The sequence below is a fragment of the Microtus pennsylvanicus genome, chromosome 20 (assembly GCF_037038515.1).
Source record: "Microtus pennsylvanicus isolate mMicPen1 chromosome 20, mMicPen1.hap1, whole genome shotgun sequence".
Classification (NCBI taxonomy): Eukaryota; Metazoa; Chordata; class Mammalia; order Rodentia; family Cricetidae; genus Microtus; species Microtus pennsylvanicus.
This window is the reverse complement of record NC_134598.1, coordinates 2,059,456-2,086,654: the sequence shown is the minus strand read 5'-3', so window position 1 is coordinate 2,086,654 and position 27,199 is coordinate 2,059,456. Positions and strand designations below refer to the sequence as shown.

General features: G+C 44.1%; 1 protein-coding gene and 1 pseudogene across 10 annotated transcripts in view; both read left to right on the top strand.

Annotated features, from left to right (window-relative positions):
- Positions 1-27,199, top strand: part of Grip1 (glutamate receptor interacting protein 1) — a 625,790-nt gene that overhangs the window by 326,718 nt on the left and 271,873 nt on the right. The gene's annotated exons all lie outside the window — the stretch shown is intronic.
- Positions 18,696-18,766, top strand: LOC142839067 (U6 spliceosomal RNA; annotated as a pseudogene).

The window sequence follows — 27,199 nt, the reverse complement described above, 5'->3', positions numbered from 1 at the left end:
TTGTGGAAGCTGTAGTGTGCCCCTGTGAGCCAGTTTTTTCTTTATTCATCTTTACTTGTAAGCGTTCATTGCAATGAGCCGTTGGTCTGGTTCTAGGCCTCTGGCTTCTGCTACACTACCGATACTGGGTTCTCACGGGGACTCCTCTAGGATGTCCTGTTGTTGTCCTGTGTCCTCGAGATGCTGCAGCTTCGGATCTGTAGGTTCATCCCCTTCACATGCTCCAACAGTTCATAGATGTTGGGGTGCACCAACTCTTAGTCCTAGTTCTGGGCCTGGTGATGGCTGTGTTGGTCAGCTTTCCCTCATAACCTCTACCAGGGGGTGCTCTCGAGCACAGCCTAGTGTGTTTCAGCCAAGGCATCTGCAGCAAGGAGTGGGGCCAATTCTCCCCTCAGGTCCTCAGGTCTGGCTTACCATCACAATGCCGCCAGGGGCATCTCTACTGTTTTGCTAAGGCGAGATGAGGGCCCTCTCTCCCGATTGCTGTAGGAGGTATACAACAGAGGGGTAGGGTCAGCTCTCCTGCTCTCACATGCTCAAGGCTGGCTTAGCTGCATCCCTAACAACAGTGCCAGGTCTAGTGTGTTGCCCAGGCAGGGTTCCGGGCCTGCTCTTCTGTGTGCTGTAGCAGGTGAGGGACAGCGCAGGTTCTCAGTCTCTTGTGATTCTGGGTCCAGCTCTCTTGCCTATCGCAGGTACCAAGAGGCAGGAGCGGGGAGGGTATCTTCCCTTCGCCCATGCCACTGCATGGCAAGCAAGGATAGGCAGGGGCAGGCTGCTGCTCTCACACCCTCAGGTGTCAGGTGGTCAGGCACCATTATTGTGAGTCCGTACAGGGTGGGGAAATGGAAGAAGAGACGTAGAAAGGCCAATCTGAAGAGGTGAGAGTGGTTAGGAACAGGCTGGAGTGCATGGATGGCCTACTTGTCCAATCCAAAAAGATGTCTGGGCCTAGCCTACTGCTAAGAAGCAAGTCTTGGTCAAAGGCCCCAGATCATCCGTGGGGGCCTGTGTTGATGTCTGTGTCTCCTCCTGTCATGCAGAGGCCTGTAGTCTGGCCACCACCCGGGGCCATGCTGAACTGAGTGGCCTGCCCTGCGATCTGGGACCATGGCACATCTGGGCCCAGGCTGCTGCCAAGGACCATGTCTGGGTCCGTGCCTATCACAGCTGGAGTCTGCGTTGATGTCCAGTGGCCCATGTTGCAACCAAAGGCCACATCGATGCCGAGGCTGCAACCTGAGATCATGCTGTTGTCCGAGGACTGGGCCCTGGCTGGAACTCTGCCAATTTAAGTGGCCAGTAGTATCACCTGGGGCCACGGTGTCATATCGTGCCAGGATTGTTGCCAAGGGCCATGTCTGGTTCCGTAGCCCTACTGCAGTCAAGGGCTGTGTTGCTGTCTGTAGCTCCTGATACCATCAAAGGCCATGCCAAGGTCAGGAGTCTGGCCACGCCTTGGGGCCACATTAGTGTCTGATGGCCTTGCTGCCTTGGGGGCCATGCTGATCCGAGTGGCCAGGGTGATATCAGAACCCAGGCTGCTGCCTGGAACTATGTCTGGGTCTGTGATCCTACTACAGCTGGCGTCTATTGATGTCTGTGGACAGTGTTGCTGCCAAAGGCCACGTAGATGCCCAGGGCCTAGGCTGCAACCCGTGGCTATGTGGGTGTCCAACAGCTGTCACCAGGGGTCGTGAAGTCATCCGGGCAAGGGCTTCTGCCGAAGGCCATGCAGATGTCTAGGGTCTGGTCAGACACCTGAGATCATGCTGGTGTGCAAAGCCATGCCGCTGCCAGGACCATACTGATCTGGGTGACCTGTGCTACCACTGGGACCATGGTGACATCCGGACTGCAACACTGTCCATGGTCCTGCTGCAGCTGGAGTGTGTGTTGATGCCCATGACCTATGTTACCACAGGGGTCATAGAAACCATTCCTGTTGGTGTTCAGGGGCTGAGCTGAGCCGGCCACACCCTTCACAGGCCTGCGAGAACTTGATCTGTTCCTCAGGGTACAGCTGCCTGTCCACCTTCCACCTCCTCCCTAACCTTCCACCCCTCACCACAGTCTCACCTACCTCACCTGGGAAGCACATTGGAGCTGACCCTGTTGGAGGGAGGAGCCAGTGACGGTGTGAGAGCTATAGAGTTAAATGATAGTTTTAAGTAGATCATCTTTTTTCTAAGGAAACTCCCAGCCAATTCTGTCAATTTTAACTTTGATAATTTAATGAATGATTCCTGACCATACAGGCAGCAGATGAAGAGGTCTACAGAGGTTTATGAGCCCTTTGACTGGTGTTATGGTGTGAGGATGAATTGTACCACAGGGGTGCATGTCCTGGGACCGTAGTTGTCAAACAGTGACTTTGGGGAAAGTGATTGGATTCTGAGGACTGTGGTCTATTTAATGGATTAATCCCTTAATGGGTGTATAATAAGTGAGTGGTTCTAGGCAGCAGGAAATTTAGGAGGTGGCACCTGGTTGGAAGAAGTAAATCACTAGGAACATGTCATGGGAACAGTTCCTCTCCCTAGACCCTCCGTGTGCTCTCTTGGTCTATATCACATGCTTCTGCCACAGTGAGCTTCTGCCTCACACAAGCCCAGAATCCATAGACCAAGGACTATAGACTGAAACTTCTGAATTAAAACAAATATTTAACCTCCCCTCCACTGTTATAGTTTTTAAAATGATGGCAAGGATGAATCACACCATACAACAAACTCTCATGTTGGAGGTTTATTGGGAAAAAGGGAGAAAGTGCAAGAGAAAGGATTGGAAGGGAGAGGTGTAAAGGCCTACGTGCGTCTTCGGAGAAGCAGTGGAAAAGAGAAGGGGGAACGGGTGGAGCACGCTTTTAAAGGGGGTCTTAGCCCATGTGCACAGAGAACTAGAGCGTATGCACAGACTACATAGTGACTTGTGACTTGCTAACACCCATACATCATTTATGTCAATGAGATGAAGTCTAATACAACTGGTAAGAGAAACAGACGTGTAAATCAACAGATTACATGATAATATGGGGCATTTGTCCGTGATAGAGGTGTGCCCATGGTAAATTAGCTTTGGGAGAGGGAAGACACATCCAGGGAAGTTACCAGAGAGGAAGCTCTGAAAGCCTGTGAAGGATGAGCAAGGAATGTGGTAGCCTATGCGTGGTAGCTTGTGCAGGGTGGGGGTGGGGGCAGCTCTTCCCATAGGGAGGGGGCCAGCTGTCCTGCTGCAGTGTCCAGCGTGGAGCAGGGCCAGCTCAACAGAGCCTGCAGACTTCAACATGCATAGTCCCAATGACCCATTGTGGTAAAATGGGCCATGGACAAAGTAGGTAGTGCTACTAAAAGTGTGACTCTCGGGGGACAAACTTGTCAGCTTCTGCCCCTTTTTGGGTATTCTCTCTGATGGGAAAGCCAAGATTCCCAGGGCGCCCAGACGTCAATGTACCACAGTTTAAACGCCGTGACTGGAGACTGATTTCATTATCTCTATTTTCCATAACGTGCATACTGCTGGACTCAAATGACCAATGAATACAGACTGGGTAATGAGGCCACCAGCGATAACTCTGTGTAGTAGGCAGTTGCTATCCTATTTCATAGGTAGGTTCTGATTTGGATTTCCATAGATATACTTATTGCTACCCTGTCCTAATTTGAAAAAAAATGGCTGCTGTAAGGCAAGTTAGTGAAGGAAAATTCAAGGGATGTATTTTTATTTTAGAAGATGAGAAAGAAGTCTGTTGGACTATTCATTTCTTTTCTCGTTCAAAGGCTTATATAGATGAGAAGTGGTCTATGAAAATATTTTTAACTTTCTGCATATCCACTGTTCATTCGTGACTCTTTAGATATCATTGGTTCTGAACTCAGCCTGGTGATATTGTCCTATGGTCCATAGATTTCAAAGGCTGCCCACTGTCCTCGGTGAGCTCACACTAACATTACAGGTGAGCAAGCAAAGGTTGTTACTGTGCATGGTGATCACACCAAAGCCAGGCTCTACATGGCGATCACACCAAGCCAGGCTCTACATGGCGATCACACCAAGCCAGGCTCTACATGGCTAGCGATCACACTAAGCCAGGCTCTACATGATGATCACACCAAGCCAGGCTCTACCTGACGATCATACCAAGCCAGGCTCTATGTGACGATCACACCAAGCCAGGCTCTGCGTGGCGATCACACCAAGCCAGGTTCTACATGGCTAGCGATCACACCAAGCCAAGCTCTTCCCCGCTGTTGCACCACTAGCTCCTAACAGTTTAGGAGGCAAAGATTTCATGGGTTTGCTACAGCTTACATAATAGGAAGAGGGAAACTGGAGTTTGACTACAAGTATGTAAAATTACAGTTTCAACGGCTTTGTCTCTTACCACACTGCATTTCCTTTGACTGAAATATAATTATTTTTAATGATAGCTAAGATAAAATACCTTTCTACTTCTATAGTACCAAGTATCAATGTATATAATCGCCAAAGTGAATTTTGTTTTATGACAAGGCGTAAGAAAATTTAATTTTCTTGATATAAAACCTTTTGTTGATCTAAGGTCAGATAAGATTTCTATGCTCAGAAAAACTTTCTTGATGACTTAATTATGTTCATAAATCCTTAGGTATTTCTAATATGGGCATGGGAATGTGAAGGTATATTTACGAGATGCATTTGCTAATGGCTGCTGAGATGCATCAATTCAGAATCCATTTTAGCCAGTTTGACTTCTCCCGTTCAAACTCTTAAAAATACCCTTCATTAAAATCCCTTGGTCTCATTGCTTTCTTGTTCATTTCAATTTTAATCAAATGGTTTTCATAATTCTTTTTCTTAAAAGCGGGGATTTGCGCAAGCAGGTTCTAAATCAAGTTACCTGAGTTCTAGATCAATACTGGAAGCCACTTTACTGCACTAGTAAATTATCTCACTATAGTTGAAGAATGAAGGAGAAGTTATCTTCCATAAAATCACGACAGACTGCACAAATACAAATCCACCCCGTGTGAGCCAAGCCCAGTAGCTTAGCTCGTATTTGCAGAAGCATCACGTTTTGTTCTACTACAACAAACGGTGCTGTGCTAATCCAGAAAGGTCAGGGAGCCTGTGGAAGTTTCCTGTATAAATTCATTTCAGAGAGGGGAGTGAAGTAGTCAGGCTCATTCATATATTGTCCCCCTTACCTTCAGAAGCCACAGTCTGGATGACAATTCGTAGTTTTCTTTATAAAGAAGAACCAACATTAATATTTTAAATGCAATTTGGTTTGCTACATTATTGATCGTGCATTATTTATGCTAAGATTGTCCTTAATCATAAAGGTCTTGCAGAGTACATGACAGGGTGGGGGGCTGGATTTCTCCTTTGTATTTAACGTCATTAACTCAAGGGCCAAGGCAGCGTTAATTCCCAGGGAAGGCACGCAGGGCTTTCTCCATATTTCCTATAGGTATGAGGTTAATATTTAGAAAGGAAATAAATTCTTTGGGCTTATAAATGTCACACCCAATGATATAAGCAAATAAATATGAACTTACCTCGAAAGCAAGACATATTTCTAAGAAATGTCTGGCACACTTGTCTTCACTGAAAAGCAAAACTACAGGATATGTAGCTGATGAAAACGTGCTGGACAGTGATGCTTCTCCTCTTCCTCCTCCTCCTCGTTCTTCTTTCCATCCATCCTCTTTCTTCTTTCTTCAGATCTCCCGGAGCCAGTTTTCAGGAAAGAGTGCATTTCGTCATCAAACTCTTTTCTCACTTATGGCATAATTGTGTCCTCTGCTTTTCTGGAAAGCATTATAGAGAGATATAGCATATGCCTCTACTCCGCCAGGGAGTTACAGATACAGACCTCCTTCCAAAATCACAGAAAACCAAAGCTGGGAGGAGACTGCAACAGAGAAACCTGGCAAATGCCTCTATATCCAGCTGTTCAGAAACTGAGGCTGCATCTGCATGCTGGATATAGTACGGAGGAAATGACATTTCTCTTTGTTCCTCCCTTCCAGTAACTTATAATCTTCATTTATTCATGGCTGAACATCAGGTAAATTCTACTTGAGAAAGATAGTCCAAGACTCTCAAGATCAAGGCATGTTGGAGCCATCGCGATAGGGGAAGACCTGGAGACATGGTGATGGTGTGCAGTGAGTCTCCTGGAAGAGACCCTGGGACCAAAGAGATTCAATGTGAATGCTAAGGAACTGTTAGGAGCATGGAGCTTAATTAATAATGCATCAGCATGCATTCATTATTCTGACAAAGCTGTCATTTGCTCAGAAGGTAGGAAGGAGTAGAAGGGCAGACTGTATAGAGTGTTTTGGAACTCCTAGTCTTGGAGTCATCATGTTTTATAAAAACTATTCTAGAATAAAGATTGTATTCAGTTTTTAAGCTGTGCACTTGAAACACATTTGTAAGCACTGCGTCCTTAGAAATATCCTATTTGTGTTGGATTTATTGGGATTCATCTCAACATTAGACACATATCTAGCTGTTCAGAATTAGTACACTACATAACGCAATCACCATCATTCTTGCATGGTGATGTTCTGTCTGAGCCCTAGATGTCTCAGTTTCTATCTCTAGACCAAGAAGTAAATCTATAGAGAGTTTGAAGAACCCTTAAGATTTATTTCCATAGTCATTCCCTGCCATTCACAAACATCTGTTCTGCGCTATTGGTGAAAGTGGTGCTGGGGATAAAAGGATGGTGCGGTCCTCGTTTAGAGAGCTCCAGTAGCATAGAGGAGAACATACAGGGCTGCACACAGCATCCAAGAAGCAGCCAAGGTCATGGGGCTCACTGCCTTTCTTTCCCCGTCAGCTCATTCGTTAATTCAATATTTGTTTTGATAATGACTTGACAGTATAATTTTGGTGGGTTGTATTGGTGAAGAGCGCAAACCAGTATCCCCGCCTTGTAGAACTTGCAGTCTCTGAAAATTGAGCAAGGCCTCCTTACCTTGCACTGAATCTGAATTCATACAGATGTCACTATTATAAGTTAGCTGTTAGACATAAAGTCACCTGTGTGTGCATCTGCTGCTTACCCTCATCTCAGCAAAACCTGTTGCCTCGCAACACCGTTCTGTTGTTCTGATATCATTAAGGTGACTCAGCTTCTGTCCCACTGGATTTGGGACTTCTGCAAGAGCAGGGCTCAAGTCCTGGTTGTACTCACAACAGCCGTTAAGTCACACTGAGTCTCAGTTTTCTCATGTATAAAATGACAGTAGTGTTTCATTTTATACATTGCTGTAAAGATCTAACACAGCTTGTATCAAGTGACCAGGTAAGGACTGGGAAGACAGCTCATTCTAATCTAATATAAATATTTCACTAAACCCAATCTCGTACTCTAGTGAGCTGTGCAGTCTTTGCACATAGCCACACACTGACATTTGCTTTCCTTCAAAATGGTGGTGTTGCTTGTTCACCGTCACTTATGAGAGGTCCTTAATGCAGAATGGAATCCTGGATTCTAAGCCTTTACCAAATAGCACACCCCTCTATTCATATTTCCTGTGCATTCATAAAAAGCAACCATAACCCCCAGAAGCATTCAGGAACAGCTCCACGGAATCTCACGGCTACTCACTGTGCCTACAATCACACAAGTAATTAATCACTTCCGTGGAGTTTATGGATATTCATACCCTGTAAGATAATCACTACTGTGGAGTTTATGAATATTCACACCCTGTAAGATAGAAAGAGGTTGGCGGGTCCCATCTTCAGCTCTGGTCAGGTTTGACCATTAAAATGGTTTCAAGGAACGATGGGTAAGATGTCCCTTAGCTGGTCCATTGCCACTGTGCCATCGTAATAAGGCCACTTGGAGTCCTAAGCCATTTATTTCCAGCATAGGAACATTTTTTATTTTTATAAATATACTTCAGAAATCTTTCAAGTCACTGACCTCTTAGACTTCGAACCGCATTCTGCATTGTTTTGTTTTTCATTCATTTAAAAATCATGTATATTCAGGAAGTTGACAACTGCCGAACACTTGTATAAGTATTAAAATTAGTTTCAAAATGCCTTGTTTTGAATATTATCTTTTTTTTTTTTAGTGTTGGATGATACTCAGAATTGCATCCCCTATTTTCACCCATTATGATTCTTAGTGGCATGTCTTTTTTTTTAACTTGTTTCCCCTCTGGTTTTGATGAAATTAATGTGTCAGAAATTTTAAAAATTATCTTTATTTCACGTATCAAAATCTGAAGAAAAAAAATGTAGGCTTTTCATTTTTAAAAATATCATTTTTATCCAGTAGAGGGAGTCAAGTACAACCAAATGTAGTCAGGAGAGATAGTTAAAGCAAAAGTAAATACAGATTTTATTTCGTGTATTCAAGATGCATAAGTGTACAATTTGTAAATGTGTGTACGTAATGTAAACCTCAGTACAACCTAAGTCTCTCTTTGTGGAGAGACTACAAAGATTTTTAGTTGCATATGGATGAAGAAAGTATGGAATATATACATATTAGAGTACTACTCAGCAGTAAAAAACAAGGACTTTGTGAATTTTGCATGCAAATGGATGGAAATAGAAAACACTATCCTGAGTGAGGTAAGCCAGACCCAAAAAGAGGAACATGGGATGTACTCACTCATATTTGGTTTCTAGCCATAAACAAAGGACATTGAGTCTATAATTAGAGATCCTAGAGAAGCTAAATAAGGAGAACCCAAAGAAAAACATATAGGCATCCTCCTGAATATTAACCTTCATCAGGCGATGAAAGGAGACAGAGACAGAGACCCACATTGGAGCACCAGACAGAAATCTCAGGGTCCAAATCAGGAGCAGGAGAGAGAGTACGAGCAAGGAACTCAGGAACGCGAGGGGTGCACCCACACACTGAGAGAATGGGGATGTTCTATCGGGAACTCAGCAAGGCCAGCTGGCCTGGGTCTGAAAAAGCCTGGGATAAAACCGGACTCACTGAACATAGCAGACAATGAGGACTACTGAGAACTCAAGATCAATGGCAATGGGTTTTTGATCCCACTGCACGTACTGGCTTTGTGGGAGCCTAGGCAGTTTGGATGCTCACCTTACTAGACCTGGATGGAGGTGGGTGGTCCTTGGACTTCCCACAGGGCAGAGAACCCTGATTGCTCTTTGGGCTGATGAGGGAGGGGGACTTGATTGGGGGAGGGGGAGGGAAATGGGAGGCGGTGGTGGGGAAGAGACAGAAATCTTTAATAAATAAATAAATGCATGGGAAAGAAAAAATAAAAAAATAAAAAGAACTGCTTGTTATTGCTTAAAAAAATATAATAATAATCTGTATTCTTGTGTTTACCTACCTAACTAGCTGTTTTAATTTACATTAAAAGGATGTGGGTATAAATGAACTTGAAACATGTTTATTATTTGATTTTATTTTTATTCTTTGCATATGTTACTTCCTGAGCACAGTTTCCCTTACCTCCACTTCTCCCAGTTTCCACTCCCACACCTCCCCTCTCCCTGAGATCCACTCCTCCTCTGTTTCCCTTCAAAAACTATAAGTAAATAAAAGAGCAGGCTCCCAGGGATATCAACCCAACAGAAACATGCTTATTTTTAAGAGGTATTAAGTAAAACAAACAACCTTTAATTTTCTAAAGAAGTAAAAATATTGAAACCCTAAACTATAGTCATATCAAGTTTTAATTTTAAACTTATGACATCATTGTCCAAGAAATAACTATGAAATCTTAAGATGAAAAAATCTTCGTGGCCCTCAAGCGGCCTGGTGACATCAGGAGGAAGGCTCTGCACTTAGGGATCAGCAGCAGCTCTTCTGGCTTTGCCTCACGGCCCCTGGTTCTCCTCGAGGTTCGTCTGCTTGATTTTGCTGCACTGATACATATGAGCGGTTTCGTTAGCAAACCTGGTGGTCAGGGAAGTCCAAGGCACATGCTTGGCTCCAGGTCAGAAGTTCATCCACCCCAGTAGGCAGATGGACTGTAAAATTCTACTCTGCACCACCTGCTTGACGGACTGTTTTAATTTCTCTTGCCGCATACCCAGGCTCTTCACCTCTGCCCTTTTATGCACCAGTGCCCACTCCAGCCGTAGGCTGCTCCTCTGCCCAGTGAACTGTAGTGATGTGGATGCTTTTGTCTGGTAAGGTCTGAGAAGATTAAACGAGACAGAAGTTTGCATATTTGAGGAGTAGGATTTATTTTCTAAGTAATGTATTTGACCAGCAGTGGGATATACTGGATTAGCCTTGATGGAGCAAGGTCTGACCCAGAAGGAAGGCATGGCAGATTAGACATTCCCTTACCAATAAGCCGATAGCACCCAACCAGCACAAACCCTTAGCACTACCTCAAATTAATAGCTGGGAAATTGCACCCCTTCCCTTAGATGCCAGAGATGTAAGCAGTAACGTTTTAGGTAGGAACCGGAGTTATTACCTTTAACTTGCAGCCTAGGTAGTCTTTGGGGTGCAGCATGCTGTTCTGCTTATCCAGTATCGATGCCTTGTGCCTGTGTCCTACTGTGTGAGCACTGTGTATGCTCTGTGTCCCCAGACATGCCTCTACTGGTTGCTGCGGAGCTCATATGATGTAGCTCACCTTTAAAGGACATTAGAGGGTCCTGGGGGGGGGAGGTGCCCTTTAGACAGGGAGCTCCACTGTTACTGTGCTGTGCGCTCCTTTCTTCTCTTCCTTTTGAAACATTGCCAGTACCTCTCCCAGGCAAGCTTGCCCCTCATGTAACACTCAGGAGTGTGAGTAATTCCATCAGGCCAGCTGTCTTCATTTGTTTTAATCTGATGCAGTTCTCTATTTCTGATGGACTTGTGATATCAGTAGAAATTCATTTTTTACCCGAAGTCTAAAGGTAAAGTGTAACATTGTAATATTAATAGATGATTGATCTTGGGGAAAAAAAACATTTAGATTGCCAATGCACAGCTTTAGAGGGCGTGAAAAAGAATTTCAGGAATGATTGAATAATAAGGACTTCTACTAGGTTTGAATTTTGTGAGAATAAGGCAGGAAGGAGGCAGAAGAAAGTAGGCTGTCCGCATTCCCGCCCTCATTTGCCCAACTGAGAGATTTTCTGGTGGTCTCTAAAAGGGCCAGAGCAAATTTTCAGATCCTTTTACTTTTCAGGCAGTGATGGACTCAGGCAGAGAATTTGCGAGTTCGTGCTTCTGTTTTCAAAAACAAATACTGTTTATTATTTTCAATGAAGACTGAGAACAAGCCAGGTTTTCTTCTCAAGACAGACTGAGGGAACCTGACGAATTCGTGTGGATGATATGAGTTGGGAGACAAATTTCACCCAGGCTAAAATGGGGGCTGTGAGGAGCCAGAATTTAGAGCCAAAGCACAAGGTGGGATTACATCCACTGTGACTCGGGAATTTAGACAGGGACAGGCAGGTAGCAAAGCTGGCTTAGAAATACGGCACGCTTCATTCATTGATGGAATACACAGAAGGCATCTTTGAAAAGGAAGATGTTCTTGGCAGAGGAAAGTGTGGCGGCAGAAGACCCTATGGCTTTTGTATCTTAGAATACTGCAGTGAAGAGGATCACTCAGCAAGAAAACCACTGGCTGTAGCAAGTAGGGAGACGGAAGTTTGCCTGGTGGTGGCAGATGTGCAGATCACTGGAATCTTAATGTCCTCTGACCTATTTCTCGGGGACAGCACAGCCTACCTTTACCTGTTAGATTTTAGTTTTTCTATGGTTTTTCTTCTTTTCATTCTGAGGCAGGATCTCACACTGTAGCCCAAACCGGCTTAGAACTCATTATGTAACCTACACTAGCCTTAAACTGGCAACGATCCTCCTCCCTCAGTCTTCAGGTTCTGGGCTTCCCGGCATGAGCACCATCTCTAGCTCCCATGCTTTACCTGGCATTTTTAACTTATCAATCAATGTGCAAATCGGCAGTAATATAATAGTAGTAATTATTATTAATTATATGCTGTTTGTTTATACTATATATAATTATTCCTTATTAGTATTTATTCACCATTTAAGGGAGAATTAGAAAACTCTGATAGCAACAGCTGTAGTTTAGAAGTCATGGCTTTGGGTCTCGAAAGCCCTGCTTTTGGAAATCTCCCAGAACATACTGACTTTGGGGCAGAGTGGAGCACACTTGGGCCACTTACACACAAAGAGCCAGCTCACTGCTGCTGCTTGCTTCCGTTTAGTTTCCTGTAATAAATAATTGAAAACAAGTCTTAAAAGACTGTGGATTATTAGTTTTAAATCCTACAGAGTAAGCATTTCACAGTTTGAAGCATTGATTTTTAACTCAGTAGATGAACGGCAGAAAATGAAACTACTTTTTAATTGCATTTATTATAGTCCTCCTGTATGAAAATGTCCAGGAAAATCATTTTGGAATTTTAGAATATAAAGGAAAAAAAGGAACAGAAAGTTGCAGTATTTTTCTCGGCAGTCATTCATTTGTTGACTCATCTGTGCATTTATCCAATGAGACTCTGAGTGATCAGTGTGTGCCAGAGACCTTCAGGGTGATGACGAGCTAGACAAGATACCTGGGCAGTGCAGAGGGGATCAGCCTCATGAACCTTATCTGAGAGGAAGTAAGATGATGTGGCAGTGTGTACCAGGGATGGCAGTGTGGCCGGAGTTCAGAGACAGGCTGAGCACTGAAGGAGAAGGAGGAGTGCATGGAGCCATCGTGGGAGACATGGGTAGTGCGATTATCACATCTTTAAGTAGCCTATCATGACGCGCCTGGCTGAAAATGTCTTTAGGATAGATTCCCTCCCTTGCAGTCACTGTATCACAGGACAGAACTCTGTGCAAGGCTCTTGATGCAAATCCTCATGGAGTTCTGTGGGGAGGTGGTGCTCAGAGTGCTGGGGTGGGAACACTGAACACCAAGTAGATGAAACCATTTCTCATTGTTATGGTTTGCAGCTCTCTGATGGGTTTGATGCTGAATATTTCATGCATTTATTTATTATTTGCCCTTCTTCTTGATATGGATGTATACACGTTCATGTGTTTGCACAGGTGTGTGTCTGTGTGTGTGTTGATTTTTCTGTCTTCCTCAAACATACTCATCACTTTATTTCTTGAGACAGGGTCTCTCGTTGATTCTGCTAGACTGAGTGGCTGAAAAGTGCCTGCAATTTTGCTGTCCTTGCCCCCTGCCAGCTCTGGAATACAGGCATAGGCCACCATACCTGCCATTTTGTTTAGGTGTTAAGGAATTGAACTCAGGTGCTTGTGAGGCAAGCTTCTTGCCGAGTAAGTCAACTTCCTAGCCTCATGCTGGTCCTTGGTGCTCATGTCTTTCTCCATGTATCAATTCCTAGACTTATATCTTATTGGCCTCATTATTGATCCACAAACACTCTCTAGAGAATAATACTGGTCTTTTCCATATTTGTTTAATTTTTTTACATTTCTGATTATATCCTATCTCTTTAAGCATTAAGATTTTTTTAAGCATAAAAGGCCCTGTATTTCTATCATTGTTTTCACTTTGAAGATTTTCCATCAGAAATGGTATGTTCACCTAAATGGTTTCCTAGTTCTTTTAAATTTTGTGTTCTATTTGTTTACATATAATATGATCCAACTGGAGTTTCTTGGGATGTCTGTGTGACATATCTAGATTGTCTGGATTATTTGGGGGAGAATTTAGCTGATTTTCCTCTCTGCACATTCAGTATTTGTATATATTTCCTTTGTCACTTACTACACCCTTCTGCATACTGGTACCTTCCTTCATTCTGCCTCCTCTTTGCTCATACATCTTTATATCCTTACGTCTTTGGCACGTGGCTTGTTTCTTTTTCTTTCTTTCCTTTTGTAACTTTGCCTTTACAACTATCTAACCATGGTTCAGTAACACCATGTATGTTTACCATGATGTTATAGAACCATCAACACTATGCATGACCAAATGTTTTTCATCAGTCTCAACTGAAACCCCTTACGTATCAAGAAATAACCCCAAGCCTCACAGTGATTGAAATCACAATGCACTTGTGAACACCTGATGTAATTACTGCCACCCAACCTACAGCTCTCTCACAAAGTCTATTCCTGTAGTTGTTTGTATGTGAGTACAGTATTCTTTTATTTTAGTTTGAATATGGTTTTTACTTTTTAATTGGCACATACTAAGATTGTATATCTTTGGGGCACAACATGACACTTTTAATACATGTAGGAAATGAGTAATGATTGCAGTTTTGACCGGAGTAATTGGTATCTCCGTTCACCTCAGATATTTCTTTTTATAGAGAACTGTGGCATTGTTTTAAATGCTTCTCCTAGTTTTTCTGAGATCCTGGGAGTCATGGCTCTATCACTGCCCACTCACCCAAGCCTGGCATTAGTATTGTTTCTTCTCTCATTGAAAAATATCTCACAAAAGCAATCTAAGGAAGGTAGAGTTTGTTTTGTTTGGGTTCATAGTTTGAGGCTATAGTCTGTTGTGGAGGGAAAGTGCGGTGGAGAGGTCTTGGCTATGGTTTTAGGCACATACGGCAACTCTAGTAGAGAAACAGATGAATCTGGTGTTTCAGTACTCTTTTCTCCTCCATGAGCAGTCGAGGAAACAGTCCAGAGTTATACTGCCTGCTTTCTGGGTGGGTCTTCCTTTCCTCCTACACTGAGACCAGACTGTTACTGTGCTCACAGACATGGTCAGAGGCGTCTCTCCTAGGTAGATCTCCATCCAATCAAGTTAGCCGTCCAGAGTAACCATGACACTATCATCCCAGATTCTCCTACCTTTCTCTCTCTTGTCTGCCATTCCCTTGTCCTGCTGGTCCTCTGCCGCTCCGAGTCCTCTAGTCTCTACTCGCTTTCCTCTTACCACTGGCCCCACCCTGTTCCGGTCTTCACCACTGGTCACAGGAATTATTGCTTGGCCGATCTCCTCCCTCTTCTTTTCCCATTCTTCCTCAATTCTGGCCTCACAAGTATTCCCATACCACTTCTCTACTTTGAAGTCTTCCTGACGCTTGTGACCTTTGGGGTAAAGTCCAGATTCTGCAGAAGGCCTTCCGAGCCCACAGCTCTTCCTTTACATCAGTTGTCCTCTCTCCTCTTAGCGTGCACGCACGCACGCACACACACACCACACACACACACACACACACGGTTACACAGGTCTGTGCATATACACTCATGGACATACACCGCCAGCAAGTTTATGGTCCATTTACACTGGCTTACATTCACACTGACAGTTTCTCAATCCTGGGCACGGTGCTCTGTCTTTGCTTATGCCTAGAAATGTCTCCTGACCCACTTCCCCACTACCTCGAGCTAGTAGTCCTCTGATTTCTCCCTGCACTGTTACCTCCTGCATCTTAGAAGTCATACTGCTGCAGTGCAACTAAATAATCTACTCTCTAAGATGCCTATGATGAGGCAGTTTATTTCACAGCCCACACTACACGGTACAGCCGATATTCTCGAGCTCACTTCTTTCGTATGATGGTATTTCTTTAAGAATGATGGAAGTGCACAGAAATGATTTTTCACAATGTTCCTCATTGTGACCTCAGCTGAGACCCCTTGCCTCTTCTAATCCTCTTGTTAAACCGAATGATTCAGTGGCTTGTTTAGGGAAGAGGTCGCTCTTTCCCAGCACCCTTCATGTTGGAATGGACCATTAGTGTGCATGGCACTGCCTCCTTTTTGCTTCGTTATGGTGACTGTTAATTGAGCTTGTCTTTATTGCACTGTCTCTACACAGACCACTTCGTTGTAACCCATTTCCTAGTAACTGGCTATGTACCTTCTCTGAAATGCGGGTTTTCTTTGTGCTTGGAAAATGCGTGAGGCACACATGAACTCTTTCACAGAACTTTTGCTGCCATTACAAATAAAGATCAAAAGCTACTGCCCTGAAAGCTGAACTCCAGGCATTTAAATCATGACTGGAAACCCTCAGGAGAACAAAAGAAATGAATTCAGCGTAAGAGATGCCAAATCAGAAGAAGGAAATGTAACTCCATGTCATTATTAAACGAAAACATCATTGTGTTGTGGTGTGAAAAAGCATTTGTTTCTTCCCTAGGAGATGACTTGAGATTCGTTCCCCAGAAAGTTAGAAGTATCTAGGTGGTTACATTTTAATGAAATATTACAAATGGAATAAAGCCAATATTTAAGATTTGGCTCAAATGTGTATATAACCTCACATAAATAGGTGGCAATGGCAGAAATAATAGGGCCATGCAGGAAAAATGTGCACTGTCTGTTCCCATCATTTATGCCCAGACTCCTCAAATTTGCATTGCATGACCCGCGCAAAGAGACTTGAATATCTTGAGCATCTGAATTTTCAGTGACTGTTACTAGAATGTCAGCATCTATTGCAGTATCCTTTTCAGCTGCTTTTACTGAGTTCTAGAAAGAGACTGATGAGCAACTAAGTACATGCTATTGCAAAACTAACCATGTAAAAGTGGTACTCGAGGGCTCTATTCAAGGTTTGCATGAATTGTGCAAATTAATTAATTAATTAATTAATTGTGCCAGTTAACCTAGTATGGATTAATTCAAGCCTTAATTAATCAGCAGGTGCAATGAATACTAGGTGTCTAGAACATTGTTGGACATGGGCAATCCATTGCACCCAGTAATACAAGCCGCCACTTATGAAATAATTCGAATGAATCTTGTGACCAATTCTGAACCACTGCATTATGCTAAAACTCTAGAGGAGTGAAGGTGAGAATTCTTCCTGTTGGTCACCTGAATAGTATGCAACTCCTTGGACTTGTATATCTTTTGCCCATCATCTCATAACAGTCATTGCCTTTGGAGAAATGGTCCCAGAAAGGTCTACACAATGCTGTCTTTATGTATAGATTATTTAGATTCTTGTCTCATCCATGTGTTTCTTGTTTACAAAATTAAAACAAAATAAAAATGTGTTATTAAGGTGTGCGTGTGACTCGGGATCTATGTGATAGAAAAGCCGCTGAGTCAGCAATTGTGGAGCGGTAGGGATGGAGGAAGAAAAAGGGGAGTGCTCAGAGCACCAGTATTAAGGATGGGATGTACCGGGAAGCAATAGCACAGGACCACATGGAGGCCTGCAGAAAGGAGAGGCCATCTTGCTAGGGTTTTAGGGTCAGGTTGTCTAGACATGAATTCTAACTCGAGTCACCTGCTCACTGGACCTTCTTAGACACACAGTCTCTGAACCGTAGGTTAGCTACCTGCCTTGTGGGGAGACTCTTCAAATGGGCATGTAGATCAAGCACACTGTGTGATGCCTAGCACATGGTAAGACTTTAGGTAGAACAAGGGGGTTCAGTGTGGCTCATAAAGAGGGAGGAAGCCCCAGGCAACAGCACAGCACTTCTTGACTTTGGCTGTCAGACTTCCAAAATCCTTCTCAACTCCATCCACTACTGTTAGCCTCTGACATGAGACTCAACCTGCTGCTGGCTTTATCTGAAGCACCAGAATACCTTCCTCAATTATCTCCTTCTCAGCCACATGAACAATTGAAAACACGGATTAAAAGCTCCTAATGTTTCCCATTGCCAAAGGTAAAGGCCCAGGAACCCTGGGTGCCCGCTCCTTTCCTGCCTAGCTCCCAGAACGGGGCCTGGGAGCTTCCACGTTGAATTCATAGAACTAAAAACCCTGACTGCGTCAAAGCACCATTGGTCCCAGATTACGCTGTTGACCTTGGTCAGTGCTCTTCTCTCTGCCAACAACATCCTTCATTTTCTCTCTTCCTATCTTTCTCTTGTCTGTCCCGGAAAGCCCCTTGGGAGTCCTCCTCTGGCTCCTGTATTCTGCCCCAGCATGGACTATGCATTTGCTGGCCCTGCTCAACAGTTCTCTGTGCTGATGTCCTTGAGCAAGAAGAGAGATATGCTCCGACCCTCCCTGCTGACTTGCCTTTCTTAGGAGGTGGATGGTTAGGTCTTCTTTATCTCACAAGGTTCAGCTATCTCCCCTCCTCTTTTGACTCCTTCACACCCTGTGTCTACAGGAGGCCCCCGGAGGACAAAGTAGAAAGTTTCTCTGGAACCAACTAAGGGAGGGATGGAGAAACAAGACTCAGAAGTTAAAGGGACAACCCCCAAATGAAGCTCAGTGTCTCCTGTGATGGTGAAGTTTGATTGTCAACTTGTGTGTCTAAGGTGATAATGAGGCACACCTTAGGGTGTGTGGGGGTGCTTTTCCAACGAGGATTGAGTGAAATGGAAAGATCAGCCCTGAATCTGAGTGAAGCCATCCCATGGGCCCCAGGCTGAAGCAAAAGGGAAAAAGGAAAAAGCCAGCCAAGAGCCATCCCTCTAGGTTATTTCCTGGTCCATTCCCACCACCGTGGAGCCACCTACCTGAAAGCCTTCTTTCTCATGGACTGTATCCCTTCCAACCTCCAGCCATAGTAACTTCACCTTTTGAAAGCCGCTTTTTGTAAGTAAATAATATATTTTCTGTCCCCAATTCTAATGAGGACCTGGTTGGTCTAGAGGATGAAAGCAAGAGGAGGAAGAACTGTCTCCTTGATTTCAGCTTAGGAGACTAACGGTTTGCTGTCTGCGCTGACAAAGTGAAAGCAGGTGAAGAAGAACCATCCTGGGAAGAAGTAATTAAGTCACTCAGAACCAGAGATAATGGGACTTCCACGTGTTGGTGTCCTGCATGCAAACAAGAATATGACTCGTGCTCACTCCGGTAGCATGTGCTCGCCTTGAGAGCACGTGGACTAAAATCGGAATGGTACAGAGAAGATTAGTGTGGCCCCTGCACAAGACTATGGCTCAGCACAAATTCAGCTTCTCCTAGAAGAGAAATAGTATTTTAAAAGCACGTGCTATCCTCATATAATAAAAATGCTATTGTTCCTAGGCACAGCCTGGCATCTAATCTCTGTGAGTTATGGTTTTAGTTTCTTTGCTCATGCCAGTCATGTCTCTCATGTGCTCTTCCCGGTGTATGCTCGGGTCTAGGTGTACATTGGCAGTGTAATAATTAAAAAATAATAACAGCTATCATGAGGCTGCATCATCCCATTTAGTAATGTGTGTCTGTTTTCAGTGCCTACTCCCTAGTTATTTTGCGTATTGCAGTAAACGTTTTAGATATTACTTTCTGTATTTAATGGTGTGTACAGAAAACGTTTATATGTCTAGACTTTAGGCAAATCTAGATAGATTGTCTGGATCAATAATAAGAGAATCAATCAATAGCTTCTATTCTTATTTCGCTTCCCTTTATTGAGGTGGGGGGGTCTTAATTTGCATTTTCTAATTAGAGCAGTATGTTTGCAATGATGACATGAAAAGTTTGGTGTTAAAAATGTCAGAACTTCCTGCAAAAAAACATAACAAACTTGAAAAAGCTTCATATCCACTGTCTTCCGTCTTCCTTCCTCCTTCTATCCTGGATTCTAATACGAGTCACACCCCCTCCAGCTCACACCACACAACCTAATAAAACTCGATTCTGTATTTGCCCACACTAAGCCCCAGAGGTCACCAGGCTAAGGGCCAGATGAATTGACAGAAGTTTGCCGATGGGCACATGACCTGCCCCTTCCTCTGTCTGAAGATACTGAAGATGCCATCACAAGTGTTTGTTAGGAGTTGTGACCGCTTTATAGGTAGCTTATGATCATGAAATTAAAACCTGCACTTCCTCCCCAAGGAAATGCAGAAGCTTGGCACACCCAAATATAGTTATCATTTTAAACATCCCTTGGAAGTCAGCCAAAGGTCACTGACATTTTTATGCTCCTCTTGGTGCAAGGAAAATAAGATATAGGAAGGTCAAGAGAGAAGTTAGCTTTTTGCTCTTTTCCCCTGTCAAGTTCATTTCTGGGGCTCAAGAGCTAAGAACACTTGCTACTCTTGCAGTGAACCAGATTTGGTTTCTAGAACCCACATGACAGATCAACTCCGTAACCCCAGTTCCTAGGGCTCTGCCTTCCTTTTCTGGGCTCTGCAGGCACTAGACGAGCATGCTGTACATATACACCTGCAGGCTAAATGTTTGGGCACATAAAATGAAGATAAATATGTCTTTAAACTTTATCAAAGTTCCAGTCATTCATTATTCCCTTCATTGATTCCTTGCTTGTTCGCAGGGCGTCACGCATGCTGGGTGACTTAGAACCACGTTTGTGCTCATGCTCACCACAGGTTGACTCTTCGCTTCAGAGCCGAAATCACCGTACAAAATCCAGAGCCACCTCCAGGAAGTGTACTTTACGACCCATTGAAATTAGAACTTTCATTAATACCTTCACTCAGGGAGCGGTTTTTGAGCACACACCAAATTCTCTTGGTTGTAAGCTTCCTAGCATCCCCCCTTGGCTCTAACATTCTTGAATTCTTTTCTAAACATCTTTACCATGTTTGTCTGTATTCTCTCTACTTTTAATTTATGTCCATGCTGGCCTTTAACTTTTATAAGGAACAGAAAACTCGTGGAATTTCCTTTGTATGACTGTTGTAAATTGTGTTTAGGTTGGTTTAGGCTGACAGCTTACTGGTCAGGAAGCATATTAACACGACAGCATTCTGGGTGAGAGTTTTCCTATTATTAGAAAGCTAAATGGACTTGCCCATATGTGTACATCTGTCAGGTTGAGGGACCGTGGTTGAGACACCCCAAAGAATTTTAAAACCATGAGAGCTTCGATGCGTTGTCCCATTGGGGTTTTTCCATGATAAACCTGCATCTCATTGATGAGTTACATGGTGACTTGATTCTCCCTTCCCGTCTTCACTGAGTTCTGCCCTTTTTCTTCAGACTTCATCTTCAGTGACCCACGATGCACGCTGTTTATCCTCAGTGGGGCTTCTGCCTCCCCTCTGCTGCATGGACTCCTGTTCAGCCACCAAGACCCTCCTGCAGATTTCCCTCCTCCAGGATGCCCCCCCACAGGTCCCTCATGGCTCACTCTTAGCCATTTGCTCCCCTAAGATTCTCCTGGATTTTTGCCTTTATTCATCCAAGGAACACACGCCAACTCGCTTATTGTTACCTTCTTCAAGCAACCCCACATATATCAATTGCATTATGAAACATGCATTCGCTGACTGGTACTTGCAGTGACCCACTTTTTCCTGGAGGCTGCTTGAGGGTGAAGAGCATCATACCCATGCCTAGGTATCCAGTACCCTATTTCATTTGGAAGTATTTGCCCTTAGACAGTAGCAGTACCCTGCAGTGGCCTTGAGTAAGATAACCTCTCACTTGCCGGCCAGAGCTTTGAGATTTATGCCCTTGGATCAATCCCATTAGCCATGGATGTGGACTAGAGCCAAGATCAGGAGCAGAGCCGATGGCTGACAAGGTGGCAGAATCATCTCCTCAAGTGTGGCCCTGAGCCCATGCTATCTATACCTGCCAACTTGCAGCTAATCGGTGCATTTTTGGAGCAGGTGTTCCCTTTCCTATGTCCAGTTGCTTCAGAGCAGAGGGGAAGGGGACACCTGGTCACAATTTGTATAAACAGATGCTGGCTAGAAAAGGCTTAGGTTGCTGGCTGTGTCAGCCCTGTGTGCAGTGCGTAGAGAAGCCTTCTCCAGGGTGCACAGCTCCTCTGCCATATGCCCATGCCCTTCTCCATTCAGACAACTCAGCCAATTCCACGAGCTGACTCTCTTAGCTGCCCATTTCTCCTGTTGAAATCACGGAGATGTCAACAGGACAGCAATCTGAACGGAGGAGTAAGAAACCATTGTATTTATTATTCTAAGATGTTTCCATTTCTTTATGACATTAATACAGTAGCATTGATGGCCATCTATTGGCCTTCCAGAGAGACATCAGGCTGAGTTTGGGTGTAAAAGTAGAATGTCGTGACCAGTTTAAACCATACCTCAGCCTAGAACCGGCTCTGCGCTCACCCACAGAGTACCTGTTCACTGGGGTGCCTGTGTGATCCAGTATCTGCTTTACCTCGGTGACATAGAAATATCTCAAAAGTAGCGATTATAAGACTTACACACAGAAAATTAGAACAGCAGTCTTTCCGTGGATTGGGAAGAATATGAGATCACAGAAACAACATCAATAATTGATATCACCTCCGGTGTCAACAGCAGTTAATATCGCTGTTGACTGTGCGGCACCGAACACTCACCCTGTAATTAATACAAGACTTGCCGCTAGGTATCGCCTGTTATCTTCCTTTTCAGTGGAAGAAACTGGTTCTAACAGATACTCATGACAATAAAATCATAGCCATATCAACATTTACTGCTAGTAGCTCTGTGGTCCATCTCGCACACCATGTCAGAACAGAATTCAAACCTTGGTTTGCACAGTCGCAGAACGAAGCCTCCTTGGGGAAGAGATAATTAATTTGCAGAAACTCCATTCTGTTTTGAGTCTAAAAATAATTCTTAAATGATTTTTTTTCCTTTCTTTCTTCAAAACAAGAGCGCTCGTAGAAATTCCTTTCTGTGACTTCCCTGGGCAGCGCTCAGAGCTCACTGGCTATTGGGTGTAGTCTACTCAGAGCAGAGAGCCTAAGGGTGCCGGTCAAGTCAGTCATCGCGAGCATGGCACTTTTCTTCCAGCAGATGGCAGTGAAGTGACAGGGGACATTCTCTAATGCTCACAGTGCGCCACCGGGGGAGCCAGAAATGTGGAGGAAATGTGACAGCGTTGAGGACCTGCAGTAGATAGCAGGGGCTTGTGTTCTCTGAAGAAGTGGGCCACCAATCCTCACATCTGTCACCACGTCTCCTAATCATTTCGTTTTCTGCAGCGCAGGAGTTATGAACCATGGAGCCTCCGTGGCAATGAGAGATGCATTCGGAGGAAGAGGAGGACTTTCGCTGTCCATGATTACACCCATAAAGCAAGAAGTGTTTTGTGTAAGATTTTTAGCGAATCTGTGGTTCCTCTGGTATTTGGTACACAGCGAGGCCATGAAGTTGTATGCATTTTACCAGAAAGAGCTCTTCTATCATTTGCCAGCTCCTCGGGTTAGTCTGAAGTTTCTAAAAACTGTGTTTGACTCTTTCCATTCTTTCTGGCTCTTCACCCATGATGATCCCTGAGCCATGGGAGGAGGGCTTCTCACACAGGTACCTCCTTCAGGGCCAAGAACTCCCCAGCCGCCTGGCCTCTGTACCTTGGGCAGCTGTGGGTTTCTGTGATGGTTATGTCTAGTACAAAAGGGAGCATCTCTGGTGAGGTTGGCAGATGCACTAGAGGGGGAAGGGAAGATTGTAAGCGGGTCAGAAGCAACCATTTTCTGGACACAGTGGGGGCAGTTTTATGTATGGATTCGCACAAGGTCTACCCAAGCTCAAGCCAGACGAAATTCCAGAATGGGGAGAAGAGGGCGTGAACTTCCACCCCTGTCTAAGGAGCTATTGGCAATTGGTAACTGCTGGAAGAGGGCAAACCAGTTTTCTTTAAGTATATAGCCCCCCAAAAAAACTTTAAAGAAAAAAAGCCAAGCAGTGGTGGTACACACCTTTAATCCCAGCTCTTGGAAGGCAGAGTCAGGTGGATCTCTGTGAGTTCGAGGTCAGCCTGATCTACAAGAGTTAGTTCCAGGCTAAGTTCCAAAGCTACAAAGAAACCCTGTCTCAAAAAACCAAAACCAAAATCAAACAAACAAATAAACCAAAAGTATAGCCCCAGGTGGGTTGGGCAGTGAAGGCCACATGTCCATGAGCGTGGGCAACACAAGTTATACTTGATGGATTTTTAAAAAGGTACCATTAGATGGCTTAGGGGTGGTTCTGGGAGGGGGTGGGGAGGGTGTTGTGTGTTGGTGGAGTGGGGATCACCTGAAAAAGCCTAAAAGTAATTTGTAGAAAGAGGACAAGAAGTTTGAACCCCTTGAGTCCAGGCAGGTTACAAGTGTAAGAAACTTGCTAAGGACTGGGGGATCTGGGACATATATATTTCCACATTTGGAAAACGGGGTCCTGCTCAGTCCTCCTGAGAATTACAAAACTGTAGGACCTAAGTGAATTGACCCGGTGATTCTCTAAGATAACGTCACAAGAGGGTCTTTAAAAAGAGGTACAGGGTATTTTTGAACTATGTAGCTAAGTTGTCATTTCTAACATCCTCTCGGGTGAAACCAGAGCATTTATAGGTCACGGGTGTCCCTTAAGCCACCAGTTTGATGACCAGTTAAGACATCAGGCTCACATGTCATGTTCAAGACCTGGCTCTCTGTAACAGCTACTAAAGAGATGTTATTGTTGCCACGACAACAGATGTGGTGAGTCACACTCTAACATCCCCCCTGTATTGAGGACTATTGTGAATATTCTTAGTAACTTCTTTAGCCTTCTTACCAGTTGAATGAGGGTAGATCATTTGTGAATTTTGAGGCACTAACTTTGCATTTACTGAACATTAGTTACCTTCTAATCAGGGGTTTCTAGGTTTATATCGTGACTTAAGATCCTAAAAACTCCTATGAAATACTCAGGAAACTGAGGCACAAGGCCGCCATACTGTCCAGATTTTATCCTAGACTGTTGCCTCTAAGAATCTGGTTCTGCAGCCCTAACATTCTTGTTCCCCTCTCCTGTCTAAATCAGATGCACAGGAGGTGGGGTGCTCTTCAAGTGACCCCCGGTGTGGCACTTAGCACTGGTGTGGTCGTGGCACTTCTGACCAGACGTCATCTGCCTGGGGTCTGCTGTGAACTCCGGACTCATCTTTATGCACCAGCAGGCAGGCTTTATTCAATCTCTATTTTATTTTTTTAATCTCCTCTGAACCCAGCAGATCATAAATCCTTTGCTAAATGAGATTTCCAAATAATGGTGATAGATGGATGGCCTTGTCTTTTGTCCCCTGACAAGCTTGACCCTGGCTGTCTTCACAGCAGTCAAAAGGGGCTGTATCCCAGGAAGCACCTAAAAGAAAAAAAAAAGCCACAGTTTAATTCTCCACTCAGAGTCTGAACTTCCCTTAGGCGTCCTAAAAGTTTAGACAAGAGAAACACACAGAGAAGGTGATAGATTGCAGCAGTAATGACAGAGAATTAACTTTAATCTGCACCAGTCCTGAGAAATCCATGTCTGGTGTGGGAGAAGGGGATGATGGCGGAGGAACATGCAGGGATTTGCAGAGTGCCATCATTTCCAATTCTGTTTGAGAAAGCCAGTGCTGAGATCCAAACCCTGCTGAGAGATTGATAATGGAACACCCAAGGAGAGAAGGTGGGGTAGGACAGGGTGTAAATTTACTCCGAAGATGTCCTGTGCTGTGAGTTATGTCAAGAAGTTCTCTAATATTCCACTTAAAAGATATTTTATTGTATTTCAGGGGGAAATTGGGCCATTACTTTGCAGCTTTTCGCTGTTCACAAGTTTGTGTGTGTGTGTGTGTGTGTGTGTGTGTGTGTGTTTCCTCCTGTAAGTAGTGTTTTACAGGCTGGTTTTCTTCATTAGTCTGTGTTTGGGCACAATGTTTCATCATTCTGGGACGCCCTTTGGATAAAGCAAGCTCCTGAATGTCTTTCAATAAAACTAGTTCAGGTAAAGAGAGGAATATGGAGGAAAAGAGAAATCCTTGACGCTGTGCATGGAAATAGAAAATGGTATGATTATTCAAAATAGCATAGAAGTTCCCAGACTACCATACAGTCTGGTACTTCCACATCTAATTACACAGACAAAGGAAAGCAGTGTGAGAGACAAGCCATGTTCACTGCAGTGTGATTGACAAGAGGCGGGATGTAGAATCAGCCTATGTGTCCATTGATAAGTGAGCCGATGTGGAAGATGCAGTCTATACACCGGAATCGAAGGAAAAGGGAGCCCTGCCACTTACTATAATGTGGATGAAGCTGAAGGCCATTGTGCCAAACTTTCTGTGTCTGTAATGACATACGTGATATAGTCAATTTATAGCATGAACAGTCTGCTGTAGTAAGCGGTGGATATTCTTACACATGATCATGTGTCCCCTGCTCTGAGCTGCAGTTAGTAGCACACCGCAGAGGTGGAGGAGCTAAAAAGATACAGCTTAAGCCGAGCACTCGCCTAGCATGGGAAGACCTAGGTTTGTTCTCAAATAAGCCAAATAAATAAGAAAGGAAAAGAGGGCTGGAGGGAGGACAGCAAGCGTGTGGAAAAGAGAGGAGACCAGTGTCTCTGGTTCCACTGAGGACACGCGTCCTTAGGATCTACCTTTCAGAACTTTCACCATTTCTAATATTGCCATCTTGGGGCTCAGGCCTTTGATATTTTGACCTTTGTGGTACAGCCAATGTTCAAATTTTTACGGGAAGTGTAATGAGGAAAATTTATAAAGACGAGTAATGCATGCCCCTGCTCGTCTGTGGGGTCTAAAAGGTCTAACTCGAGGAAGCAGAAAGCAGACAGTGGGCTCCGGGGCCTGGGAGACAAATGGGATGTTAGTAAAGAGTAAAAACCCAAGAGGACTAAGACCCAAGGATAACGCTGTATTGTGGGGAGTGTGGATGCTGAATGTCATCAGCCTACCAGGTAACCGGGGCAGCCGAGGATATGTCAATTCATCCTACCAATCATCTCAAAAGACGTGTGCGGGGCTGAAGAGATGGCTCAGAGGTTAAGAGCATTGCCTGCTCTTCCAAAGGTCCTGAGTTCAATTCCCAGCAACCACATGGTGGCTCACAACCATCTGGAATGAGGTCTGGTGCCCTCTTCTGGCCTGCAGACATGCATGCAGACAGATTATTGTATATATAATAAATAAATATTTAAAAAAAAGACGTGTGCATTTGCAAACCAACTCATGATGCTGGTCTTTTGAACACATGCATTTATCTTGCTTACCATTTTTACCTTAGTAAACCTAGAAGGAGGGTCCTTTTGACTGAAGTTTTATTGTGAGAATCCAATGAGAAAATGTGAATTTCCCCAGTCTGTGCTCAGCACTCAGGACCTCCTTGGAACTGTAAACTACGTGATGATGACAGTGTTAACAATAAAGACAGGGTGGGGGGACAGACACCATGACAATGTGTCTGTTCATATTTTTTTAACTTTTATTATTATTTTTTTTCTCACTTTGGCCTCTCTTCACTTCCTCATTCACCTGTGAATTTGCCTATTGCCTGCCTCTGGTCCCATCACTTGGATTCTCTGTTGAATTCTTGGGTGGACACAGGCTTTGTCATAGCTAACTACCCTTTGGGGGAGGGCTCCTGCAGGTTAATCCTCCCTGCTTTATAATGAGAAGGTGGCTTAGTCCATCTCTAGGGAT